The sequence below is a fragment of the Camellia sinensis genome, chromosome 15, assembly GCF_055761805.1.
Source record: "Camellia sinensis isolate YWXY chromosome 15, ASM5576180v1, whole genome shotgun sequence".
NCBI classification, from domain to species: domain Eukaryota; kingdom Viridiplantae; phylum Streptophyta; class Magnoliopsida; order Ericales; family Theaceae; genus Camellia; species Camellia sinensis.
This window is the reverse complement of record NC_138975.1, coordinates 33,181,194-33,208,443: the sequence shown is the minus strand read 5'-3', so window position 1 is coordinate 33,208,443 and position 27,250 is coordinate 33,181,194. Positions and strand designations below refer to the sequence as shown.

Here is a 27,250-nt window from a genome sequence, read left to right as displayed (position 1 = left end):
ATCACTCTGACCATCCTGACTTCTCTTGGAGCCCTTCTGTCCTTCCTCCTCCTCCTGCATCATGATTTCCATGTGGGCTGCAGCATTAACCATACGCCCATAATCCGGATCATAGTTCCCCCAACTCGCAGCTTGAGGCCACGCCTCAACTTCTTCTCAAACTCGATACAACGGCGTTCCTCAGACGCCACCAACTCAGGTGCAAACCTGGACAAGCTAGTAAATGCAGCCTCAAACTCGGCCACTGAAGAACTCGACTGCTTAAGCTGGCAGAACTGGTCTCTCAGCTTCTCCCTAACTGCTGGAGATAAGAACCTCTCCTGGAAAGCATTCACAAAAGCATCCCATGTACCTCCTATACGACCCTTAGTGAACTTCCACCACTGACCCGCGTCCCCCTTCAGCTGGAAAGGTGCCAAGGTCACTTTTAACCCCTCGTCTTCGATGCCAAGCATCTCAAACGTCTTCGTTGTCTGTTCGAGCCATTCATCTGCCTTAAGCGGCTCTTTAGGATCACCCACAAATTCATCCGGGTTAGACCGGAAAAACTCCCTCTTCAGAAAGGAAGGTCCTGCATCCGCAACAACAACCCGAGCTTGATTCTCAGCTCTGAGAATGCCTACTGACTCCCTGAATGCCCCTGCTATTTCTCGGGCTAAAGCGTCCATAGCCTGCTGGCCTACTGGCTCGGCCTCATTGGCCTGGCCAACTCCCTCCTGTACTGTCGGAATCTCCTCTGGCACGGGCACCTCCTGCCTACCCGGCCTACCACGCCTACCGCGTCCTCGTCCTCGTCCTGACATCCTAATAAAGGAAACAAAGACGTTAGCACATTAATAAATGTGCCGAAGCTAAACACTCGCGTCCTAATACATTGGACAACAATAATTCATTCCACATAAGCACATAATCACATAAGCATCTACGAACTTCATTCCCGGATGATGATAGTTCCGAAGCGTTACTATAGTTCCGGTTGGAAGCAGCATTGATCAAGTGCCTTTCCAACAAGACTACTAGAAACTCAAGGGTCCAATCAACATCCTAGGAACTACATTCCATACCCACATAGTCACATAAACATGTTATCACGTAAGCATATAACATTACACTAAGTCTCTATCAAACGAGACGAACCCATTGTGATACTAATCACTTCCCACGTACCGAAAGTATTCAAACCCGGTACGCTCTGATACCAAGTTGTCACGCCCTCAAAATGAACCCATTATATATATCATTGACATGCAATATTTAAAGAAAACAATTCATTAATTCATTCATTAGAGTATTACTAAATAAAGCATTACATGTAACATCAAATTAAATGCCCTACGGGCTAACATCTTTCCAAGCCAACACTTGGAAACAAAAATATGAGTTCTAACTCAAATACAAGTAAAGCCCTAGGCTTAAATGTTTACATGTACTATCAATAAAAAAGAAAAAAAAACAATTAACTAGTCTTCAAAATCCAAAAGCCAAATCCTCCCAAGCTAAGTCCTTGGAGGTAGCTTATCACCTGAACCTGAAAATGATGTTCCCATAAAGGGTGAGCCACAGCCCAGTAGAAAAATACTAAACCAAATATAAGCATTGAATAAAGCAATAGCATCCAATAGATGGTTAACCGAGATAATCAATTACATCATTATACAGTCTCATGACACTATTGTCTATGACAGGTTTCACTTGTGACCATTATCAATATGGCTCAGAACCTGGCCAAACTTACAACAGTGAACTATATATATTATATTCACATTACTTCCAATATCAATCAAACAAATGAGACTCAGGCTCATATCAAAACACTTCATACTTCCCGTTTGATACACATTTTAGTGCTGTATCAATGACATGTAAAAACACTTCAATATAATAAGCACACATAATAGTGATGCTAATGGAGTCCATCCCCTATCTCCTCTCAAACAAAATCCGGTTTAGAGGTCCATCCCCTATCTTCCCCTAAACCGTGGAGTACATCCCCTATCTCCTCCGAAACAATATGCATATGCAATGCTCAATCAATACATGTATTTTCTGTATTAATTCAATAGTCTAAATTTATGACTTAAACAAATTGATTAGTTTCAATTTTTCCTAATCCACATGCAATGTCTACAACAAATATGACTATCCTCCACCGATAGCCCAAAACAGTTATTTCTAGACTGGAAATAAATACATCAACATTTAAATAGGCGAGTTATTTAAGTTATCCAACTACACCATTTAATCAGTGAATTCCTCAATTTCATGAATTAAACCAAATTCCCCAATTTCCTTAAATTAATTATATAAATTAATTTATTAATACAACTAGAGTTTTTCCCAAAATTATCAAAGTACCCCCAACATATCAAAATACCAAAACTTAGAACAAAATTTATAAGATGGAGTAGGAAATCCCTACCTCGAAGAAAATAACCCGAATGGAGAAGACGAAGATGAATACCCAAATTCCGAAGTGCTCCAAACCACCAAACGTTCAGATTGAATGAAAGCCCTTGACTCACTCTATCTTTTTAATAAAGGACCAAGGTTAGATACTCACCCTAGGTAGATCAATTCTTAGAGAGAAGGCAGGTTTAGAGAGAGAGAAAGAGAGAGAGACTCTCAAGGGGCGGTTTTCTAAAAGTTAAGAAAGAAAAGTAGGTCAAAAAGTGATCCAAAAAGTGAAATCTCGGACTGATGTAGTCGACTCCCCGCTCGAGCGTGAAAATCCCCGCTCGAGCGTCAGACACAGACTCACGCTCGATCATGAAAAGAGCAGCTCGAGCGTCGATTGCACACTTCCAAAAGTTTTGCAGGCGATGGTACCCGCTCGAGCGCCAAACTCTCCGCTCGTGCGGAGGGACTGCAGAGTAAAGTACTGGGAGATGGAAAAACACGCTCGAGCGTCAAAACTCCCTCTCGAGCGTATAAGCAACAACGAATAGCCCGCTCGAGCGTTAAAACTTCCGCTCGAGCGTGAAGGCCAAAATCTGGGCATCACCTTTTGGTTTCAAAGTGCAACCAACCTGTTCCAAACCTGCCCATCACAACCTAAGACCCTAATACAAAGAGTAAAGGCTAGAAGTGATAATGATACAAAAACAAGTCCACGGAACCAAGTTCAGAATACAGTATACAAAGGAAGGAAAAACCGGGAACGCTATAGGGCATCTGTAACCTCATAATAAAATTACATTTATATTTAAATAAAATAAACAATTAGCGTGATTTTCATAATCTTTTAGAAAATAATTAAGGCTTAATCATATGTTTATGCAAGTCTAATTAATTTTATTTTTCGTATATAAATAATATAAATCTTATAAGAATCATAATAAGTCCGGATAAACTCGGGTGGGCCATGGATCATATTAGCAGAGTTACGTACCTTGATTGTCAATCCAACCACTAAATAAATTATAAGACAAGTTGAGGTTTCGGAGCTCTTTGAAAGGAAGGAAGACAGAGACATTTATGAACCAAATTCTGTTTTGGTGGTATTCTCTGAAATCTTTTTCAGATCCGAAAAATCCACTAGATCTGTAAAAATATTCATCGCCTGATATGTCTCTTATATTATGCAAAGAGAGCTCAGTCACGTGCCCAGTGGTGGGATCGCATGTGACTCTCTCCCAATCACAGCACTCATTCGGATGATCTGCTGGTTTCTCAACCCAGGTAGGGAGGATACGGTCTACATCAGCACCGTTGGATTTGAGGAAGTCCTTGAATTCCAATAGACCCTTCCTCTCTCCTTCCAAGCAACCACCATTGTGTCCACTGAAATTTGCTTGTTTTCATTTTTCAAAAAAACACTTTTGAGAAAATTCTATTTTTTTATTTTTTGTATTTACTGAATTTTTTAAATATTTTAAGCAATTTTTTTTTACTTTTTAAACATATCTAACATAAATACACCTAAAAAGTAAAAAAATTATAAAAAAAAACTTTTAAAAATTCACAAAATACAAAAAAATACAAGAATTCAGTACATTTTTTGTTTTTTTATGTATTTATTAATTTTTAAAAATATTTTTTCACAATTTTTTTACTTTTTAGATACATCTAAGTAAGGTACATCTAAAAAAGTAAAAAAAAAAGTTTAAAATTTTAAAAATATTCACTAAAAACAAAAAATACGAAAATAAAAAAAGTCAATTTTTAAAATACTTAATCCAAAAAACTCAAACTAAACACCAAACGTGCCTAGAACAACCCAACCCATTTATGCAAAAAAAAAAAAAAAAAAAAAAAAAAAAAACTATATGAATGTAACCAACATATCACTACAAGAAATGTAACTTTTGACTACCAAAATATTGGTCGGCAAAAGTCACTTATTTAGTCACCGAAGGTGTTTAGCGACCAAAATTCTTTGTCGCTATGCTCATTGCCTTTACCTTGTCGGCGATAGTATTGGCGACTAAAATTTGTTTGGTCGCCGAAAGTGTACACATTTGGCTACTAATCTTAGTTTAGTCGCCAAAAGGTATGTTTCCGCCACTAAAGTATTAGTCGCCGAATGAGGCTTTTTGGCTACTAACTTGTTGTGGTCGGGGAAGGTATCACTTTTAGCTACTAAATAATTGGTCGCCGAAAGTACACATTTGGCTACTAATCTTAGTTTAGTCGGCAAAAGGTATGTTTCCGCCACTAAAGTATTAGTCGCCAATAGTTTCTTTCTCTCATTCTCAAATCTTTTAGCTACTAATTATTTGGTGGCAAAAACGTTATGGGTTATGTTTTTGCTACTAAATTATTAGTAGCCAAAACTTTTAATTACCTATTTGGCTACCAAAACATTTGGTAGCCAAATGCTTTAACGTGTTTTTTTTTTTTCGAATTTTTTTTTCTAAACAACCTTTATCGATTATTAATACAATCTGTACCTTGTATGGACAATATAATCCATAATCCATCAACACTAAATATATTATCGAACATTCAACCACGTGCACACATTTCAGTTCCAACCATCCAAATAATTAATATTGAACGTCCAATTATATATATATATATATATTATAAATTTCATAAGAACCAAGTCTAATCCAACGTCAATATTTTAATTCCATACATAATACATGAATAACCAAATTAATTGTACACCTACAACTTCTGTACCACAACAAAAATTATATTAACTAATGAAAGACATACAAACATGGACCCATCATGAGTTCTTGTTTTAGCTTTTCAATGACAGTAACAAAGTATTTGAAAATCAACAAATGCCACCGGAGTTCCATATGTGCTCTGCATCTTCAATTTTATAAGTCCATGGCAACTAGAAAAGGACAAAAAGAAATAGAAAATTAAATTCCACAAGCTTCACATATTAGGAAAATACATGATAAAAATAATTACTCCAAACCTTGAAAAGACTTGAATTAGCTCTTGCTCTGAACAAGTTGGCCCCAAATTTGCCACAAATAGTGTTGGACATCCATTAACATTTTGCGGAACATGAAGTGCAGAGTAGTTGTTCTGCTAATGTAGAAAAAAGGCCCAATAACAAGATCAATTAAAATGATGGATAATGATGCTATTGGAAAATACCACCTAGCAGTAGTGTGTTAGTCTATTGCATTAAGGTAATATAGTTTTCAAGTAGGTTTGTGGATCATCTTCAAAGAAGAATTGACTTCTGACAACCATAAATACTAGTATCCAAGGGGACAATGTTAAAATGGTTAGGATAAGAGCCATGGCGAATTTATTTTGTTTAATTTTCCAAATATCCCAAAATGGACAATTGAACTACACTACAAAGGCAGGTGACTCCAAAACAGCCTAGAAAAATTAACCCAACAAGTTTGATGTATGAGGCACTTGCTTTCGCAAAGAATTAGTTTCATAGCTAAAGCTCTCATGTTGACATATTTAACAGATGGGTTGACAACCAACGGCCACAGAATGAGTCCACAGAGTTCTTTACAGTATTTGAGGGTAACGAGACCACTGTAATTAAAATAAAGCGGAGTGAATTGCTTGAGTTAAAAACAAAGACAAAACAGGATAACAATATCCATGGTTGCAAGTAATTATGGACATTGATAGGAACCTTTCTGTAACCTAATTTATCAGATCCCCCTCTAGTCTTATTTGAGGGAAGAGGGAGTGAGGTCTGTGTGTGTGGCTTGGTTAGAGTGAATTGCTTCAAAAAGCATACTTAAACATAGTTCTTTGAATAGAGACCAACTAAGAAGTTGAAATCTACAAATAAAAAACATTCGGGAAGTTATAAACTATGTGGGAAAAATGTACCAATTAACAAAACCAGCTTCAGAGCATCTGTTAGACAACTTCCTAACTTCCAGCTTTTCTGGGCATCTTTCGCTGCCAAGAAAAATCAATATTTTTTTACTGCTTATGAGGGACAGAAATAACATATATTATAAAGTTGTGCCAACCTAGCTTTCATAAATTTATGAAGTTAAAGTCTAACAAGGTTTCTTTCCCCTTGCAGGACATGATAACAAGGTTAGACATCTTTTCTTTTCTTTTCTTTTCTGCTGAGTAAGGTTAGACATCAACATAGAAAAATTAAATTTAAGAGAAATTCCCTTCAAAAATATATATATCAAATTCAATGTGAGAATAAACTGTGCAATGATGCATATTGAAATGGTAGCTTAAGGTGCTTGCAAGTAAGCAAAAAATAAAATAAAAATGAAATGGTAGCTTAAGGTGCTTCCAAATCATGAGATGTAGAGATAGACCTAATACCTTCGCTCTGTTGAGTCAAGGACTAGCCATCCTTGGTCAAAACTTTGTTGTAAGGAAAACAACAAAAAACAAGAATAATTTAATATAAGAGTTCTTAACCTCTGTATCTACCCAATTTTGGTATGTTGTGATTCAAATAGTAAATTAGAAACTTAAACATTGCAACCCACCAAAAATATTAAGAGATAAGTAGAAAGTAAAGAAAACGAGGTGACTTAACTCAAGTTGGAACCTTTATTTATTAAGGTCATTAATCACAGCAAATAGGTATTGAGTCAATACTTTCACTGCCAAAAGAAAAACAGCCCAATGGCTATATAACATAGAAATAATGCATAATTCTGGTTCCAAGCCCAAGATTAAAGAAAGGGGAAAAAAAATTAAGGAAAACCTGAACAGATGCAAATGAACTACAAATAATAATAATAACAATAATTGACTAACCATGAAAGAGATTATACAAAGCAATTCAAAATAACTATACCAATGCCATGACCCATGAGCATAACAATTCAGCGAAGTAAATACATGTCAAAATAATGCAAATAACCTTGGAGGCATAGCAACATAATGACAATCATAAATGCAAAAAATCCAAGAATATATGGAAACCTAAAAGCAGACTCTAAAAACATTAATTAAAACAAAAGACCAAGTTTGAAGCCATGTTTTCTCTCTCTCTCTCTCTCTCTCAATTAATCTATAACTAAGCTTGTTTAGTGTCCCAAATATTTGACATGATCTAATGGACTGACTCTAGTCTGGAAGGTTTGATGTCAAATCATACTAACTGTAGACACCCCATTTTTGACCGTCCTCAAGACTTGGACGTCACCGTTTGAACACTCGGTGATTATCCATGTTTGTGTTCGTTTGGAGTTCCCGGAGGTCTCGGCTCGCGCGCCTTGCCTCAGGATCTCCGAACTTGACTGTTTAGTGTCTGGTTTCACACCAAACACTTGTGTTTTGCCTTTGAGAGGCAGGGTAGGGCTTGTAGACCATCCCCACCCATCACCGGCAGTGGCTAGAGGCCACCGGCTGGTTTTTGCTGCCACCGGCAATGTATATTGCCGGCCGGCACTATTTGTTGTCGGTCAGCACTTTTTAGTACCGGCCGGCACTCTTTTTGGCCAAGATGGCATTTTTGGCCGGCCGATTACTGTGCATCTGCTTTTGCAAATATTTTAAGACAGCTGTCTTGCTTTTGCTCCCCTCCATACACGTGCATGGAGGGATCTCCCTCTTATGAAGCTTGTCTTGTAAGCTTTACAAGACAAGAAGTGCCATATAGAGAGAGAGAGGTCTCTTGGCTTGAGAGGTTAGACATTTTAAGATATTTTGAGAGCTTAGACAGCCATTGTTAGGGTTTGAGATCTAGGGTTAGGGTTTGTTACACCTTATCTCTCTCTTTTTCCCTCTTGTGTGTGTTTTAGTGTGTTTAGTCCATACTATTGCACACAAACACATAGTGTTTCACCTTCCTTTGGTTCTTGAGGTTCTAAGGGACTGGTTTTGAAGTTTTGGTGTTGGATTCAAGCTAAGGAAGGCCATTGGAGCACCATTTCTGAAGGGGTCATCAAGGGTAAGAAACTAACACCTTTATTCTCCATTTTTGCACCTTGTTTAAACCTATCTTAAATTCGTTTTTGAGCCTAGAGTATAACACAAAAAATTTCTGTTTTTTAGTCCTCTTGATTGTTTGTTAAGAGTGTTTTGTGGTTTGGGTAAGTTTGAACACCCTTAGGCCTTAAAAGGCCTCATTTCGTGCCCTTTTGTGCTAGCTCCGGGATTTTGGTGTTGGGGTCTCTTCACCACTGAAATCATGAGGGATTTCAGTGGTGAAGATGATGCCTTGAAGTCCCAAAAAGGAGAGGGCCACCCCCTCTCCTTGTTGTCCTTGAAAAGGGCATGTTTTGGCCTCTTGAGAGAGCATTATGCTTGAGTGTGTGTTGAGCATGTTTAGGCTATTTTTCATGCTTATATATCCATAATATAACATGATTTTAAATTGGTTTTGGTACTCCATGCATGCTTAGCATAGTTGCCTTGTAATGCCATGTTATTGCCTAAACATGTCTTAGGTTGTTAGCCTTTGTTGGAGCATGTTTTAGGCTTAGTCTTGTGAAGATTTTGTGCATGTTTTGCCATGTTCTAGGTCTGTCCTAGGTTGTTTGGGTCGAATTTGGCATGCATCATATAGCCCCTTTGCATTCCGGCTTGTTGGCCTTAAGTATGTGAATGTATAGCATGCTATCCTTGCATTGTTTTGGTGATTTGGGACCATCCACCATGCCATTTCAGACCTTATTGTATGCTTGAGAGCTCACATTTGATGTCCCTTTAATGCCTTGTAAGGTTGTCATCTCATGCTCCATGTTTTGGTGTTTATGCACGCCTTTGTTTTTTGAATCATTTAGATGCCATCTAAGTGGTCCTTAGGCCTTGTATTAATGTCCTAAAACTCTATTTTTGGTCAATGATTTCATGCCATGTTTGGTCTTGCTTAGTGTAATCCAATGCCCCATTGGCTTGCTTTGAACACTTGGACTATTTGTTGCATGTTTGGCTTGATTTTGTTGCTTGGTTTGGCACCATCCTAACATGCATTTTTAGAGCTCATGTTGCATGCTAATTAGTCCATGTTCCCCCTTTCAAATGTGTTTGAGGGTTGTTCAATTTGTGCTTAAGTGTTGGCCTTCAATTAGGTGCATGTGTGCATGTATTTGGTCCCTCATATTATAGTATTATGGCTACTGTTTTAGGCCTATTTAGAGCTGCCTAATTCATGTTTAAGTCCATCTTTCTATCTATTTGCATTGCCATATGTATGCTTGTATGCTTGCATAAGCTTGTCCTCATGCCATGTTGCATCCTTAGTTTGTATGCTTAGGTTGCATTGCATCTTGCATGCATGCCTTGTTCCTTGACTTGATGATAGGAATTGGGCCTTGTTTGGTTTGATTGGTTTGTATTGCATTTGAAATCAAAGTTGCATACTTGGTTCTTCGGGCCATCATGCATGGAAATGCGTGATTGGTGGTCCGAGAATCGAGGCACATGCCCCTTTGAGTCATTATCATGATAAGGGACATGGTTGGTGCATATATGCCTTGAATTGTGCTGCCATGCTTTGCCTTGCCCTCTGTTGCTGTCATTTGTAGATTCTACAGGAACACTCTGCCGACCGGCAGTGTAAGGTGCCGACCGGCAACAATTCCTCTGCCGACAGCTTCATTTTGTGCCGATGGCCACACACCACTGCCGGTGGTAATTCCACTTAGCCGGTGACACTCCCCAGTGTCCAGGGATGCAGTCCTGAGGTTTTGACAGCCTCCAGAGGAGTGAAGGAAGGAAAACAGAGGCAGCCTATGCATGGCGGCACATTTCCTGAGGCGATTTATCTGTTTTCTTAGTTTAATTTAATTTGTTAATTAAATTAATTAATTTGTAATATTTAATTAGCTTGCGTAGTTAATTAATTTGTATTATTATTTTGGTTCCTCCGAGTGAGAGCAAATCTGTAATAAGTGTGCGTGGGTGGTGTGTATGTCTTCCAATCCCCACTTATTTCTTCCCTTTTATTTACCTGCTTATGATGGTAGATTAGGGCACGTTTGATTTAGCATACCTTATGCTATGCATGTGTGCATCCATGCATTTGTATTGCATGCATTAGGCTCGGTACATCACGCTAATTGCATTTGTACTTCAATTCAAAAATTGAATATGTGATAGTTGATCGCATGTCATATGCCATGCTTAGGTTAGCCGAGCCTGTCTAGATTGCATTGTTGCATGTGTTGCATTAGCCATTTTTAACATGAGCTAGGATCACGCATGTTTGCTAACTAGTTTATTGTTTTGGCACGGAGTACGATGTAAGTGTTTACGCTTTAGCATCCCGCATGCGTGTGAATGTTGCCATGACAGCATGTTTACCATGTGGCTAGATGCTTATGTGATAAAATGTTTTGAATGCCTGTGGGTGAAGGTTGGATTGTTTGAGTTGGAAAAACTCATTGAAATCCGTGTTTTAGCCTACTTGCGAGTAGCAAATCCAAAACATTTTCCAAAACAAACGGATATGCAATGCTTATTTCCAAATTAGGCAATCTAGTCTATACTTGTTTGCTGCGCGCATAACATAGTAATTCTAGGCTAATAAATGGAATAAGAACACATAACGTTTTCAAAATCGGATATCATGGTTAGTAGAGGACGGTCTTCGGACCGGGCGAAAGGGGGTGCTCATAGCTGACCTTCCCCGATCATACCCAAGCTCCCGAGCCGAGACAACTCCGGTGATGACGGACATGTGGCCTTCGGCACCGAGTCAGGGTTTCCTAAATTTCCCCATTTTAAAAAATATTTAGGTGGCGACTCTGTATCTGGCAAAGCAGTCCATGTTTGGCACTACTTTTTCAAAAATCTGTTTCTCAAAACGATTTGCCAGATTTGGACTCTTTGGTTCAGATTAAGAACCGCGACAACAAAAATCGCGAGTCCGAACTGTAGCAGCGAAGGTCCTCCCTCGCGGGACGCGCCTACACTAACACTATGTAAAGTTGATTTGCAATTAAGATTAATTCTTCTTTGAGGCATTTCATCAAACAAGCTGTCCACCAAGGTTATTATATAAGAGCAACACAATATATATACACAACAACATAGAAACAATGTGAGACTTCAATTCACACATCCACAATTTCACATACAATTTGATCAGATTGTTGAAGAAGAAGAAGAAGCCACATACACGGAAACCCCATAAAACCATTATTATTAAGATTGATTTACAGGAAACTCACCAACGAGTAGTGGGCAATGTCAATCTGTGAATGCATGATAGCATATCAAATTAGGCGAAAGTGTATATAAGAAAACATCACTAATCAAAATATAAACCAATTGGTGTGGGGTTTTTTTTACAGTAATGAAAAGCACACATATAAACAACCTTGACAAAAAAAATTGAATACCCATGTTTCTAAAATCCAATCCACATAGGGAAGGTAGAAAACTATTTGAAAAACCAAACCCATTTTAGAAACCAACACAAAATTAAACTGAATCAAGAATATAAAACCCTAGAGCAACAATCAGAAAGGGGGAAATAGAGGAAGGGAGACAGAGACACAGCTCGATCGAAAGAGAGAGCAAGTGCGCAGAGAGAGAGAGAGAGAGAACCTGTGCTCTGCAGCAATGGCGATGGAGATTTGCAGAGGTGGTGGCGGCGACGGCGATCTGCGGTAGTGGCTGTTGCCATCTGAGGCGGTGGCGGTAGTCTGTGGTCATGTGAAGTGGGGTGAGGTTTGGTGTGGTGAAGGAGAATAAACAGAGAAAATGAGCGAATGTTATATATATTTATATATATTACACCATTAATTAATTTTTCAAATCCCTCCAAAATTTAAGATGTTTCCCTCCAATTATTTTAATTTTTTGGCGACTAACATTATTTTTCGTCGCTGAAAATCAACTTTTGGCGGCTAAAATTTTAGTCACCAAAAGGTAAAAATTAATTTTTTATTTTACATTTGCCGACCAAAGGTTTTAGTAGCCAAATGTACACCAACGGTGACTAACATTATTTTCATCGCTGAAAATCAACTTTTGGCGACTAAAATTTTAGTCGCTAAAAGGTAAAAATTAATTTTTTATTTTACATTTACCGACCAAAGGTTTTAGTAGCCAAATGTACACCAACGGCGACTAACATTATTTTTCGTCGCTGAAAATCAACTTTTGGCGACTAAAATTTTAGTCGCCAAAAGGCAAAAATTAATTTTTTATTTTACATTTGCCAACTAAAGGTTTTAGTAGCTAAATGTACGCCTACAGCAACTAAATTTACTTTTTGTCGCCAATTTTAGGCATTTTTGCCGACTAAATTTCTTTTAGTCGCCAATTGTGATATTTTTAGCTACTAAAATTTTTTTTAGTCGCCAATTGTAATATTTTTAGCTACTAAATTTTTTTTAGTCGCCAATAATCAACATTCCCCTACGAAAAAAAATTAGTAGCTAAAAAGTTGACTTTTGCCGACTAAAATTAACTTTGGTAGCCAATTCCCACACTTTTGGCGACTAAATTTGTTTTGGTAGCCAAAAATGGTCGCCAAAAATGTGTTTTCTTGTAGTGTATAGTTCTTTGTATATACATAACAATCTATGCCACATATAGTTCTTTGTATATATATATAACAATCTATGCTGTGTATATGCAAAGCTTGATATAAAATACTTGGATTGGGTTGTACAGGTGGCAAGCATCCCGTGGATCTATGGCTGATAATTATGGTTGGGTGTCCTCCTTAGGACTTTGATTACACTCGTTGGAAAAATGATTTGGAAACTATAAATAGTTGAATGTGAAATTGATTCTAAAATGTAACCATTTGAGGATGATTTTAAGACAATATTTATTTAATGTAAAATTTGATTTTATTTAAATAAATTCGTTAATTTTTTGGGTCAAAATTGAACATGATTCGATTTTGAATTTGAATACTTTTAAAAGAAGGATCATGTCTTTTTAATTGTACCTTTTCATGGAAAAGATGTGACTCTTTTGAAAAGTCTCCATAACCATTCAAAGAGTTACCAATTCATTTATATAAACAGGCCCTATTGCATTCATTAAAAAAATATATATATCATTTCTTCTGCACTCTATCTTTACTATAAGAGAATTCTACACAGTAAGGTTTGCTAGACTTGCCGTGGTAGTGCTGTTTCTGTAAGGTTCGATCGTTGTATCTTAGAAGATAAACGTCCAATAAAAACTCGTAAGCACCATAGCGGGGGACGAATTTGTCTTAAGGAAATTGTGTCCAACACAAGTCTCGATCAAATTGTTATTGATTCCAGATTTATACAATCTGTTTATAAGTATTTATAGTTCTTATATATGGTTTGGTTTGGTTTTACCCAAACAATTTACATTTTTTTCAACTTATATTTTTTTATATAATTTAGTAATATATATAGTGCAATGATTATGTGTTTCACACAGTACACATAAGGAATTATTCCTACAATCTTAAGACAAATTTGCATAAGAATATTTTTTCTTGTTTGCCTGTTCACATAAAATACTAAATTTTCTTTTGTGATTTTTCTAGATACTACCATTCTGTTTGGTAACGTTTACGTTTTCAGTTTATATTTATAAAAATTTTATAAATTGATTTTTGTTTATTTTTTATTTATTTTTAGAAAAACATAAACTACAAACGCGTTTGGTAATTGACAAAATGTTTTAAAAAAATTTAAAATATAAAAAAAGAACGAGAAATGGCAAGTGGTGGCAAGTGGCGGCGGAAGACGGTGGGTGGTGGTGGTTATGGGTAGGTGGGTGACGGTGGTGGGTGGTGGGTGGTAGCGAGTGGGTGGTGGTAGTGGTGGTGGCGGGTGGTGGGTGGCGGATAGCGGGTGGTTGTGGGTGGTGGGTGGTAGCGAGTGGGTGGTGGTAGTGGTGGTGGCGGGTGGTGGGTGGCGGATAGCGGGTGGTTGTGGGTGGTGGGTAGTGGTGGATGGGTGGTGGTGGTGGCAGTTGGGTGGCGGATGGGAGGTAGTGGTGGGTGGTGGCGGGTGGTAGGTGACGGTAGCGGGTGGTGGGTGGTGGTGGTGGGTGGTGGATAGTGGTGGTGGGTGGTGGTGGTGGTGGTGGTGATGGGTGGTGGGTGGTGGTAGTGGATGGGTGGCAGGTGGTTGGTGATGGTGGTGGCGGGTGGTGAGTGGTGGTGGCGGGTAGGTGGTGGGTGGTGGTGGTGGATGGCAGGTGGGTGGTGGTGGTAGTGGTGGCGAGGGATGGGTGGTAGTGGCGAGTGGGTGGCAGGTGGCTGGTGGCGGCTGGCGGGTGGAAGATGGGTGGTGGTGGTGCGTGGTGGTGGTAGGTGGGTGGTGAGTGGTGGTGGCAGGTGGTGATGGGGGTGGGTGGTGGTGGCGGAAGACGGTGGCGGGTGGTGGCTAGTGTTGGGTGGTAAAAAAAAAAAAAACTGAAAACTCAAAATGAAAACACATTTTTTGAGTTTACATTTTTTGGTCAAATTTATAAACTAAGACTACTGATTTATAAATCAAAAATTTACCAAACAAGTTTTTATTTGAATTTTAAAAATTTTTGTAAATATAAACAGAAAACTGAAAACGTAAGTGTTACCAAACGGCATGTACACATCTATATTATTGATTTCTGATTTAGTTTTAGAATATTTTATGATTAAACTGTGTGTACATGCGTAATTGTTATACTTTAATGGTGCTTATTTGTCACGATACACGTCTTTAAGTTTCGTGTCGAAACTACACCAGATCAAAAGTTGTGAGTTTCTTTCCTAACTACTAGTGTTGAATAAATAGGCTTGTGTATTTACTTCTTATGCCATGTTTGGAAGTTTGTTTTTAGTGAATGAAATTTTCATTTTGATTGGTAGAGAATACTGGGAACTTACCAATTTGGGTGGGCTGATTATGATTATACTTTTTGGGTATAGAATATACATATTTGAATTAATCATAATTTGTGAATTGATTTTCATAGTTAGTATAATCCATTGGATGATGGTTTTCAAAGATTTACAGAAAATTGACTTATCAATTTTTATATTTATTTATTGTTCATTGATGTATTTAATTGTTTTTATCATTCATTGATTTTCACACGAAGGCACTTAGTGGTGTCTGTCATGATGATGATGATGTAGTATGAAGAACATCTATTATAAATACTGTAGCCTATTTTCATTTGAAAGGTTGTTTATCATTTATGCAGAATTTCTCAACATTTATAATAGTACCATTGCGCCATTTTCTTACTTGCTTCTTTTGTGTGAGCTTTTTATATCCATTAATGATGGTTAACAAATTATAATATTCTTTTACTTGCTTTGATAAATATATGGTGATCCTAAATTTGAGTGCTTTTAAACCTTTTTTTTTTTTTTTTTTTTTTTTGTTGTGAAGAGTATACATCATATAAATGTCATATTTTTTTTTTGTTATGGCAGTAGCATATTTGCATCATCACGGCAGTTGTTGACATCAAAAAAGTTTAAATGCGATTATTTAAATAGTGGTGTCGTTCCATTTAATTGCATATGAATCATGCAATCTTTTGATAACCATACAAATGAATATATTATTATTTTATTAATAATCATAGTTTTGAATGTTGTGACATAGGTTGTCATAAATAATTATGAACTATAACAATCCCGGTTATCCCTTTACTGTTCTGTTGCGTTCCGGACTTGGGTTCCGTAATGTTGGTGGTGGTATACCTTGTTGTCATCCTTTAATTCCACTTGATTGAGTTTTAGGATGTATTGGGCAGAGTTGTTACAGGTTGGTTGGGCTTTGGTTTCAATTCTTTGTTGCCCAGTTTTTAAGAGGTCCGCTCGAGTGGGTCTTCTTGCGCTCGAGCGGAGATTACACGCTCCCAGTTTTTTGGTGCTCTGCAGAACTTCTGCAAGCATGTTTTTCACGCTCGAGCGGGTTTCTTTACGCTCGAGCGGGTACTCTGGCACTCGAGCGGGTAGTACTTTTTGGTGTAAGTTCTGGGAGGGAAAAATCTACGCTCGAGCGGACTGGTTTTCGCGCTCGAGTGGATGTACTTTATTCTTGTGTCTTGGCGCTCGAGCGGGCCTTCTTGCGCTCGAGCGTACCTAGTTTTTTGTTCTTGACGCTCGCGTGTTCTCCGCTCGAGCGGGAATGTCGTATATCAGTTGGCAGCTAGGCATTTTAAAATCACTTTTTACATTCTCTCTCTCTCTCTTACTTTCTAAAAAGTCATTTTGAGAGCTCATGTCTCTAGAAACTCCCTTCTCTCTAGGGTTTGATCTAGTTAGAGTGCTTCCCTTCCCTTCGGCCTTTGTAAGAGTTGGGTTGATCGTCGAGGGCTACGTTTTGATTCGAGAATATTGAGTTTTGGAGCACGTTGAGTTTCTTCATCTTTTTTCCTTGATCTCCGAATTTGAGGTAGGGATTCCTACACACTCTTATGGTCTTTGACATAGATTTTTGGTTGTTTTGATAAAGTGTTGAAGTTGGGTTAATTTTGGGACTTAGGCTTTCAAAATGTTAAAAGAGGATTTGTTATTTTGAGTCTAAAATGTGTATTGTGGGTTCAAAATAATGATATCGTTGTTGGTTGTTGATATTCAGACCATTGGGTCAATATTTGGAAATCGGGTGGAAAACCCTAATTTTGGAAAAATTGTGACTTTATGGAATTGAGTTGGAAATAATGAAATTGACTCCTTATATAGTAGAATAGTGGAGTTGGATTTGTTAATCGCTCACTTTTGAAAACATTGATATTTTATCTGTTGGAGCTTTTATTATCTGTTTAGAAATAATTGCTTGGGCTACCGGTGGAGGGTAGTTTTGATTGTTGTAGACAATGCATGATGATTAGGCAAACTAAAACTAATCATTTGGATATGTCATAGAGTATGATGGTTGATAGAATACATTAACGTTATGTATTGATTGATTGTGTATATGACCTTTGTGTATATACGTTGTGTGTGTGTGAGGAGATAGGGGATGTACTCCACGGTTTAGGGGAAGATAGGGGATGGACCTCTAAACCGGATGTTGTTTGGGAGGAGATAGGGGATGGACTCCACTGATACAGCTCATATGCTTGTCAAATAATGCGTTGATACAGCTCATATGCTTATCTTTGGAAGTGTTGATACAGCTCATATGCTTATCTTTGGAAGTGTTGATATAGCTAATATGCATATCTGTTGGAATGTAGATACAGCTTGTATGCTTATCTGTCGAGATGTTGATACAACTAGTATGTTTATCTATTGTAAAAATGGGAAATGTTTAATATGGGTCACTGTCTCATATATGTGGTTGGCCAGGTTCTGAGCCGTTGATGTAAATTGTGAAATTGATAAGAAATGGAAATTGAAATGAAACATGAACATAGTGGTCATGAAATAGAAATGGGTTATGAATTGGTTTATGGAAATTGAACATTTATCAATTGCTAATGTCTTAGTCATTGCTCATACTGTGTTTAGCATATCTCTACTGGGCGTTGGCTCACCCTTTATGGGACATTATTTTCAGGTACAGGTAGTATACCACCTCCAAGGACATAGCTTGGATGATGATGAGAGTTGAAGACTGTTTTTTTTTTTTGTTTATTTTGTTTGTATTACATGTATATCAAGCCAAGGGCTTATTTTGTATAGAGTTAGTACTCTTCTTTTGTGTAACCAGGTGTTGACTTGGAAAGCTGTAAGCCCATAGGGCATTTGCTTTTCTTGTTAACATGTAATACAGTTGTAAGAATTACTTTGACGAATAGAAATGGTTGGTTTTTTTTATATCAATGCATGTTTAAAGTGATGGGTTTTATGTATTATTTTGAGGGCGTTACATGAACCTAGTGTAGTAGAATTGGTTTAACCATGAATTCAAAAATCTCATTTAATTGTATAAATTTTTAAAATGCATTCAAGAAAAAAAAAATACTTGTACAGTGCATTTAAGAAAAAGTACTTGTACATCCAAATTAAAATTTAAACTCTTAAATTTGAATACTTCTTGTTTGAGTTTCTATGGATAACATGTCATAAATCATGATTAGCAAACAATTTTGCTTCTTTCCCCCACATTTGTGATAATACATAAATTAACACAAATAACATGACTCATTTCCAAACAAGTGTTACTGTCACAATGACTCATTCTTGATAAATTAATCTTTTACTTACTCAAAAATTTGTGACAAAAGAAATTAAATTAAAAGAACTTACCGTTCAACAATTGAAAAAGCAACTCAAGTAGTAAATCTAAATTTTTGAGTTTCCTTAAGTGTCATTATTGTGTAGGTTTTTCTTACTGTGAGTTGTGATTATATAAAATAATGTACGAAATGAAGTATAATTTCATATATAGAATCACTATAAAATTTAAATGACAAATCCATAATATATAAGGCAATTTAGCATTAAAAAAAAAATTATAATACCCATGAAAGAATTAAGAAGAAAAACGTGAAACGCAAAATTGGTACTGGGTTTGTGGATTATTTCAATTTACCTTGAAAAATATATATTTAAAAAATATTTATCAAATAGAATCCATAAAAAATAGATAAGCTTAGTTTGATTTAAATTAAGTTTGGGTTTGTGTAAAACTCTATATGTAATTAAGAAAATGCATACTGACGTCGCTCTCTTAGAAAAAAGTAAACCCTTATAATGTGCCACCTAAGTAGAGAAAAAACACTACTTTTAATAATATATATATATATGATATCTTTGGATGATACACTATTTTAAGAAAAAAAAAAATGAGAAGGGTTAAAAACATATTGGGTCTAACTCAATCTGATTTGATCCTATTGAAAACTCCACGATCTTTAAAATAACAACAAATCATGTATATATATTGGTTATTTTTGTACTAAATACTATTAGAAGTTGTATTATGCCATTTTAACTATAAAAAATATAAAAAAAATAGTGAAAAAAAAAAAGAATCAAAATGTGTCAGTCATGATAGTTTCAAGAATTGCATAAATCGTAAAAGGTGAATCAAATCGTGAATCGACAGTGAATCGTGCGATTCACTAAAGATTCATTTCAAAATAGATTCACCCATAGATTTGTATCGATTTTGCAAAAACTACCAATCGAATCGTGTAATGCCACAAAAATAAATACAACAAACTCATCTCATAAGCGAAAATGTAATTGAATTAACTTACTTTCATTCATCAGAGTTTGGTATACAAAAGGTGACACATGCGATATACATTCATAAATAGTCTATCCTGAATCTACAGCATGTGTTACAAGTAGACAAAAGATGAAAGTTGAATAGATATTCAAATGCCCTAAAGGCTTACATCTTTCCAAGTCATTACTTGGTTACAACAAAAGTGAGATTAGCTCAATATAAGTAAAGCCCTTGGCTATACAAAAGGAAATACAACAAAAAAGGAAGCTCTTGCTTCAAAGTCCCTCCAAGCTATTGCCTTGGCGGAGGCATGTCACCAACACCTAAAAATGGTTTTCCTCAAATAGGGTGAGCCAAAGCTTAGTAGAAACAATCTAACCCAATATATGAGATTTAACGAAGATATAAGCATAATGTGCATTTACAATGCTAGTAGTAAAACATTCATATTCTGTATAGTCATAAAGTACTCTCAATCTTTTTTCTTTCTCGTCAATTCAAGTTAATTCATTTCATCTCAATTCATGAGCCAATTTCATTATCTTTTAGACAACACATCTGAGATTAAAACTCAGTGGTTCCCAAAATAACACAACCATCATACAAATACTTCAATTTGCTATTTTACAAAAATTTCGTCCGCGGGATCGGCACCCATGTATACGCGCGGCTTTAGGACTTTCACCTTGGACACATAGGCCAACTTAATTTCAATGGAGTTCATCCCCTATCTCCTCCCAAACAATGGAGTACATCTCATTTCTCTTCCCAAATAATCATCATGTACAATGTATTTAAAACATAGTCATATTCAATGACAATCAACAAGAGATTAGTTTCAATTCACCTAATCCTCATGCAATTTCTACAACACTCATAGCTATCCTCCACTGATAGCCTAATACATATATTTCTATACATATATTCAATCTCAAGACAGATAATTTATTCAAAATTTCACAAGTGAGAAATAATACATATTCTTCTCTACCATTTATGTCCACACCCATTCCATTTCATATTTTACAATACCAATTTCATTTATTTATACAAAATAAATATTTGTAACATTTTAGGACAAACTTCCCTCTTTCCCAAATATCACCCGAATACCAAAATCAACTATTTTGTCACAATATAACCTCATTTTCAAACCCTATAATCCTTTATATCATATTCACATAGAAACCCCTCTTTTGATTTTTAACCCAAACCCTAGGTTTGCCCAACATACTCCCAAATCCCACCATTGTTATACAACAACCAATAACTAAGCTAAAAATCATATGAAAATGTAGAAAAATCCCTACCTTGAAGTTAGAAGACCAAAGAAGAAGTGGAGAAACTCCAAAGATAGCGCAACCAAGGTTGATTCGGATCGAAATGTAGCTATTGATGTGCTCTACCTTTTTAACAAAGGCCCAAGGGTGGAGAAATCACTAGATCTAGATGAAAAAGTAGAGAGAAGTTAGGTTTTAGAGAGAGAGGGTCTCAACTTTATGTTTTAGAGAGAAATAGATCTGAAAAAGTGATGTAAAAAGTCATATTCACGATCTGATATACGCACAGTCCGCTCGAACGCAAGAAGTGCTGCTTGAGCGCCAAGACACCAAGAAAAGGACGCTCACCACTCGAGCCCAAGAAGTGATGCTCGAGTGTAGAAAACACTCATTCAGTAGTTTTGCAGACAACAAACCAATGCTCGAGTGCAAATAAGGCGGCTCGAGCGCTCACCCGCTCAAGCGTTGGAAGCGCCGCTTGAGCATAGAAAACACTCTCCCTGTGGTTTTGTAGACCTGCAAAAATATTGAGAGTTCGCAAAGCCCGCTCGAGCGCAAGAAGTGTCGCTCGAGCAGAAGACCAAAAATCTGGGCAACAAGAGTTTGGAAACTAGGCAACCAATCTATTCCAAACACAACCACAACAATCCAAAAGCCAAGTTTAAGGGAAAAGAAGGTAAGCAATACATGTTCAACAATACGAAACCAAGAAACCCATATTCCAGATTACAACAAAGGTCGGATCAAAACATGTATTGTTGAAGGGAAAAGAAGGTAAGCAATACATGTTCAACAATACGAAACCAAGAAACTCGTATTCCAGATTACAACAAAGGTCAGATCAAAATAGAAGTCGCTATAACCTCCCCTCATTAAAGAATTTCATCCCCAAAATTTCAAATCAAGTTTTATAGTTATACTTAAACCGATTACAATGGTGATAACTAATCAATTCTGCCATCATGACCCACTCTTCGGTCATTCATTTTCGTCAACAAGATACATAATTTCTCGGTATTGAACATACAATTCATATTTTCCCAAAACACATACAATGTTTATAGTAAACTTACATTTCTAAATCATAAGTAACGCATGCAATGTTCCCATATAATCAAGACATATACAATGTTTTCATATACCTGAAACATATATAATTTTTCATATTTTATTAATATAATAAAATTCCATTTCATGTTCAAACATCAACAAATAGGTCAGGATATTTCTCACGAACTTCTAACTCACGTTCCCAAGTTGCTTCCTCAACCCTGTGATGCTTCCACAATACTTTAACTATGGGAATTGTCTTGCCTTGCAAGACTTGGTCCCGAGTATGCAAGACTCTCACCAGTCTCTCCTCATATGAGGCATCCACACTACCTTTAGGTCGGTCCAATCCAACATGTGCAATGGATCCGGCTCATACTTCCGAAGCATGCTAATATCAAACACATCATGAACCCTGAAAAGTTGTGGCAACAATGCCAAACAGTAAGCAACCTCTCCAACCCACTCAAGGATCTCAAAAGGCCCAATAAATCGAGGGGACAACTTTCCACTCTTCCCAAATCTCATGAATCCCCGCCTTGGTGATATCTTCAAAAAGACATGATCTTCTACCTCAAAAGACAAAGGTTTCCTCCTACGGTCGGCATAACTTTTTTGACGACTCTGAGCCGTAACCAACCTTTTACGGATAAGTGCCACTTTCTCCATCGTTTCCCAAACCAACTCTGGACCCAACAAAGGTGCATCACCTACTTCGGCCCAACACATAGGAGAACTACACGGTCGACCATACAAGGTCTCAAATGGTGCCATGCCAATACTCGATGGGAAGCTATTATTATAGGCAAACTCCACGAAGGGCAAGTGCCTCTCCCACAAACCCTTGAAGTCAAGGACTCAACCTCGAAGCATATCCTCAAGGATCTGAATAGTATGCTCGGACTGCCTATCAGTCTGAGGGTGCTATATAGTGCTAAAGGTCAATCTAGTGCCCAAGGCACTCTCGCGGATCTCTATCCGAAACAATCGTCACAAGGACCCCGTGCAACCTTACTATGTCCCTAATGTATAGATCGGCAGGATAATCTACCGAATCACCCACGCACATGGGTATAAAGTGCGCAGACTTCGTTAACCAGTCAACTACTACCCATCTGGCATCATTACCCCATTGAGTCCTCGGAAGGCCCAGAACAAAATCCATCGTGACATGCTCTCGTGGCCTCTGATGCTTAGCCTTCACTTGTTGACAAGTAAGACATTTCGATACAAACACAGCTACATCCTTCTTCATATCCCTCCACTAAAGCTGGCGACTAAGGTCGTGATGCATCTTTGTGCCTTGCGGATGCACCGCATGGTGTGAATGGTGAAGCTCTCGGAGTACTTCCTCTTGGCAAGACTCCGGCACGAACAAATGGTCACGGTATCTCACACTTTGGTAGGGATACATAGTCAAGCCTCTTTTTACCTTTCCACTGGAAATCTTCTCTCGGAGGGATTCTACCTCAAGGTCACCCCTTTGCACTTCTAACACTCGGTTCACAAGTGTAGGTTATGTAACCACTAAAAATAAGGCTGCAGACTCAACAGATTCACCCAGATGAAAGTCAAACTCCCCAAAAGCACCTAACATCTTCCACTCCCGGATGATAATACTAGCCATACTGCTAACATATTTCTACTCAAGGCATTGGCTATGATATTGGCCTTCCCTAGGTGATAATGCAACTTAAAATCATAATCCTCTATGAATTCCATCCACCTCCTCTGTCTCAAATTCAAGTCCTTCTGTGTAAACATATATTTTAGACTCTTGTGATAAGAAAACTCCTCAAATCTCTCACCATACAGATAGTGCTTCCAACTTTTCAAGGCGAATATCATCGCTACTAATTCTAGATCATGAGTAGGGTAATTCCTCTCGTGTGTTTTCAACTGCCACGAGCCATAGGCTACTACATTTCCCTCTTGCATCAACACACAACCCAGACCTTCCCGTGAGGCATCACAATATACTGAATAGCCCAATTCCCTCTCTGGAATAATCAATACTGGAACAGTGGTTAGTCTAACCTTAAGCTCTTGGAATGATTTCTCACAAGAATCACTCCCACACAAACTTGATTCCCTTCTTTGTTAGGCTAGTCAATGGTGAGGCTAATATAGAGAAATCCTTCACGAATCGACAGCAATACCCAGCCAACCCCAAGAAACTACGGATCTCAAAAGCATTCTTAGGTTGTTCCCAATCTTGCACTACCTCTATCTTGGATGAATCTACAGTCAGCCCTTCCCCGGATACCACTTGGCCTAAGAACTTAACCTCTTTCAGCCAGAACTCACACTTCCCAAACTTAGCGTATAATTTATGGGCTCTAAGCAACTCAAGCACCACTTGCAAGTGTTCCTCGTGCTCCTCCTTAGAGGGTGAGTAAATCAAAATGTCGTCCACAAAGACAACCACAAAACGATCTAGGAACTCACGGAAGATCCGATTTATCAAGTCCATAAACGCAGCAGGTGCATTGGAGAGTCCAAAAGACATCACTAGAAACTCATAATGGCCATACCGTGTACGAAATACCATCTTCAAGATATCCTCCTCCCTTACTCTCAACTAGTGATAACCCGATCTCAGGTCTATCTTAGAGAAACAACAAAACCCATTCAACTGATCAAACATATCATCTATACGAGGCATTGGATACTTGTTCTTAACAGTTACCCGGTTCAACTTACTGTAATCTATACAAAGTCACAACGCACCATCTTTATTTTTACAAAAAGAGCCGGTGCTCCCCAAGGTGAAGTACTAGAGCGAATGAAACACTTATCTAATAATTCCTGGAGTTGAATCTTCAACTCACTCAACTTGGTAGGTGCAAACCTATATGGTGTTATAGATATCGGTGCCGTGCTAGGCACTAAATCAATAGAGAACTCGATCTTTCGATGAGGTGGTAAATTGGTAAGATCCTCTGAAAAAACATCCAAGTATTCACAAACTACCCTTGTCAACTCAGCCCGGACTTCATCACACTCACTACTCAAGAAGCTAGCAAGAAGGAAACAAAGTTCACTCCGCCCACGCAGATCATACACCAGTGATAAGACTCTATCCATCCGGTCTCCCAAGAAGTAAAAACAATCACCGCTCTAGGTATATGCAGTAACCCTCTGATGGTAGCAATCTATAACAGCCCGATATGACGATAACCAATCCATACCTAAAATGACATCAAAACTAGACATGTTAAGCAATACAAATGCAAAAGAAAGCCAACGACCGACAACCTCTCTGTCACAATCCCGACATCCCTGTTTCAAGATAACCTCACCACCAATAGGTGACTCTACACAAATAGGAGATGCTAACTGTGCCAACTCTAACCCCAAAACTGATGCAAATGCAGACGAGATAAATGAATGGGATGCACTTATATCAATTAACACATTAACAACTAAATTGAAAAATAAGAAGGTATCTCTCACTACCGAGAGTGCTTGTACAAGATCTGGTGCGGTAACAGCATACATGCGCCCTGTAGGCATTTGGTCTACTTGCTCACCTCTCGGAGCATAGGCCTGATGTATTAACTGAGCCGATAAGGCTCTCTGATTGGCCCTCGAGGCCTGTGCTGACTGTGTTGGCTGGTGGCTCTATGTCTGTCTTGAACCAGACGCACTGGGTGTGCCACCCAACTATAAGCAAAACTTCTTCATATGCCTCATCTGTTTACACTGGAAACAAGTGAGTGGTTGGCTTCTCCCGTCTGTTTACACTGGAATGAGCCGAAGAGGATGCTGCTCGCTGCCTTCCTCCTCTCTGTGGACAAGCTGGAGACTTGTGGCCCAACTGACCACATTTGTAACAAGTAATGTCTCTCTGACCACCCCTCCCAGAACCCGAACTTGGTACTGGAAAAGTAGACCTCGACTAAGCTCCCTGGGACGACTAGGGATTAGAACCCTTCTGCCTCTTACTATCTCCCTAACTATCCTGGCTCCTTCTAGAGCCCCTCATTCTCTCCACCTCCATCTGCATGATAGTCTCAAGATGGGATGCCGCCTCCACAAGGCGCCCATAATATCTAATCATGGACCCGGCCACTCAGAACATGAGTCCGGTTCTCAACTTCTTCTCGAACTCCAGACAACGGCACTCCTCAGTCACCATAAGCTCAGGTGCAAACCTAGACAAGCTAGTAAAGGTAGCCTCAACCCAGTCACTGGTGTGTTGAACTGCACCAACCTAGAGAATTGGTCTCTCAACTTCTTCCTAACTGTAGAAGGTAAAAACTTGTCCTGAAAAGCATTAACGAATGCCTCCCAAGTCACCCCAATGTACCCATGCGCATACTTCCACCACTGACCTCCATCCCCTTTTAGTTGGAAAGATACCAAGGTCACCCTCAGCTGGTCGTCCTCGATGCCTAGCATCTCGAACGTCTTTACTATTTGTTCTAGCCACTCATCTGGCTTTAATGGCTCTTTAGGATCATCCAAAAACTCATCAGGATTTGACCAAAAAAACTCTCTTCAAGAAAGACGGCCTTGCCTCAGCTACTTGGGCCTGGACTTGATTCTCAGCTCTGAGAATGTCCATAGATTCTCACAATGCTCCGGCCATTTCGTGGGCTAAGGCACCCATGTCCTATTAACCAACTGGTTTAACCACATTGGGCTGACCAACCCCTTCCTCCTGTGTTGAAATATCGTCTGGTAGAGGCATCTTGTGCCTTCTAGGCCTCCCACGCCTACCACCACTACATCCTGACATTCTAATGAAGGTAACACAAGAGATTAGCACATTAACAAATGTGCCGAAGCTAACTCACTCGCGTCCTAATACGATGGACAACAGTAATTCACACCATATAAGCACGTAGTCACATAAACACATACAAATTTTCTCCCTAGATATTGACCGTCCCACGGTGTTGCTAGAGTCCAATTAGAAACAGCAGTGATCAAGTACTCTTCTAATAGGACTTCTAGAAAGTCGTAGACCCAATCAATATCTTAGGAACTAAATCCCATACCCATATAATCACATAAGCATGTAATTACATATGCATACAACACATACTAGTGTCTCAACTAAGCGAGACAAACCCATTGTTGTAATAACCACTTCCCACGTACCTAAAGTATTCAAACCCGGTATGCTCTGATACCAAGTTGTAACGCCCCAAAAATAAATACAACAAACTCATCTCATAAGCAAAAGTGTAATTGAATTAACTTACTTTCATTCATCAGAGTTTGATATACAAAAGGTGACACGTGCGATATACATTCATAAATAGTCTATCCTGAATCTACAGCATGTGTTTAAGTAGACAACAGATGAAAGTTGAATAGATATTCAAATGCCCTAAAGGATTACACCTTTCCAAGTTGTTGCTTGGTTACAACAAAAGTGAGACTAGCGCAATACAAATAAAGCCCTTGGCTATACAGAAGGAAATACAACAAAAAAGGAAGCTCTTGGGAGAAGGAAGCAAAATTGTCTGC

The 27,250-nt window shown here is 38.2% G+C and overlaps 1 long non-coding RNA gene across 1 annotated transcript; it reads right to left on the bottom strand.

The window, feature by feature from the left end:
- Positions 1 to 5,047: 5,047 nt before the first annotated feature.
- LOC114281658 (uncharacterized) lies at positions 5,048 to 6,756 on the bottom strand. The gene is made up of 3 exons (XR_014356740.1): positions 6,268 to 6,756; positions 5,375 to 5,487; positions 5,048 to 5,287 (listed from the first exon to the last, which is right to left on the bottom strand). It is a non-coding gene; the product is annotated as an uncharacterized LOC114281658 (long non-coding RNA).
- Between the last annotated feature and the right edge of the window lie 20,494 nt (positions 6,757 to 27,250).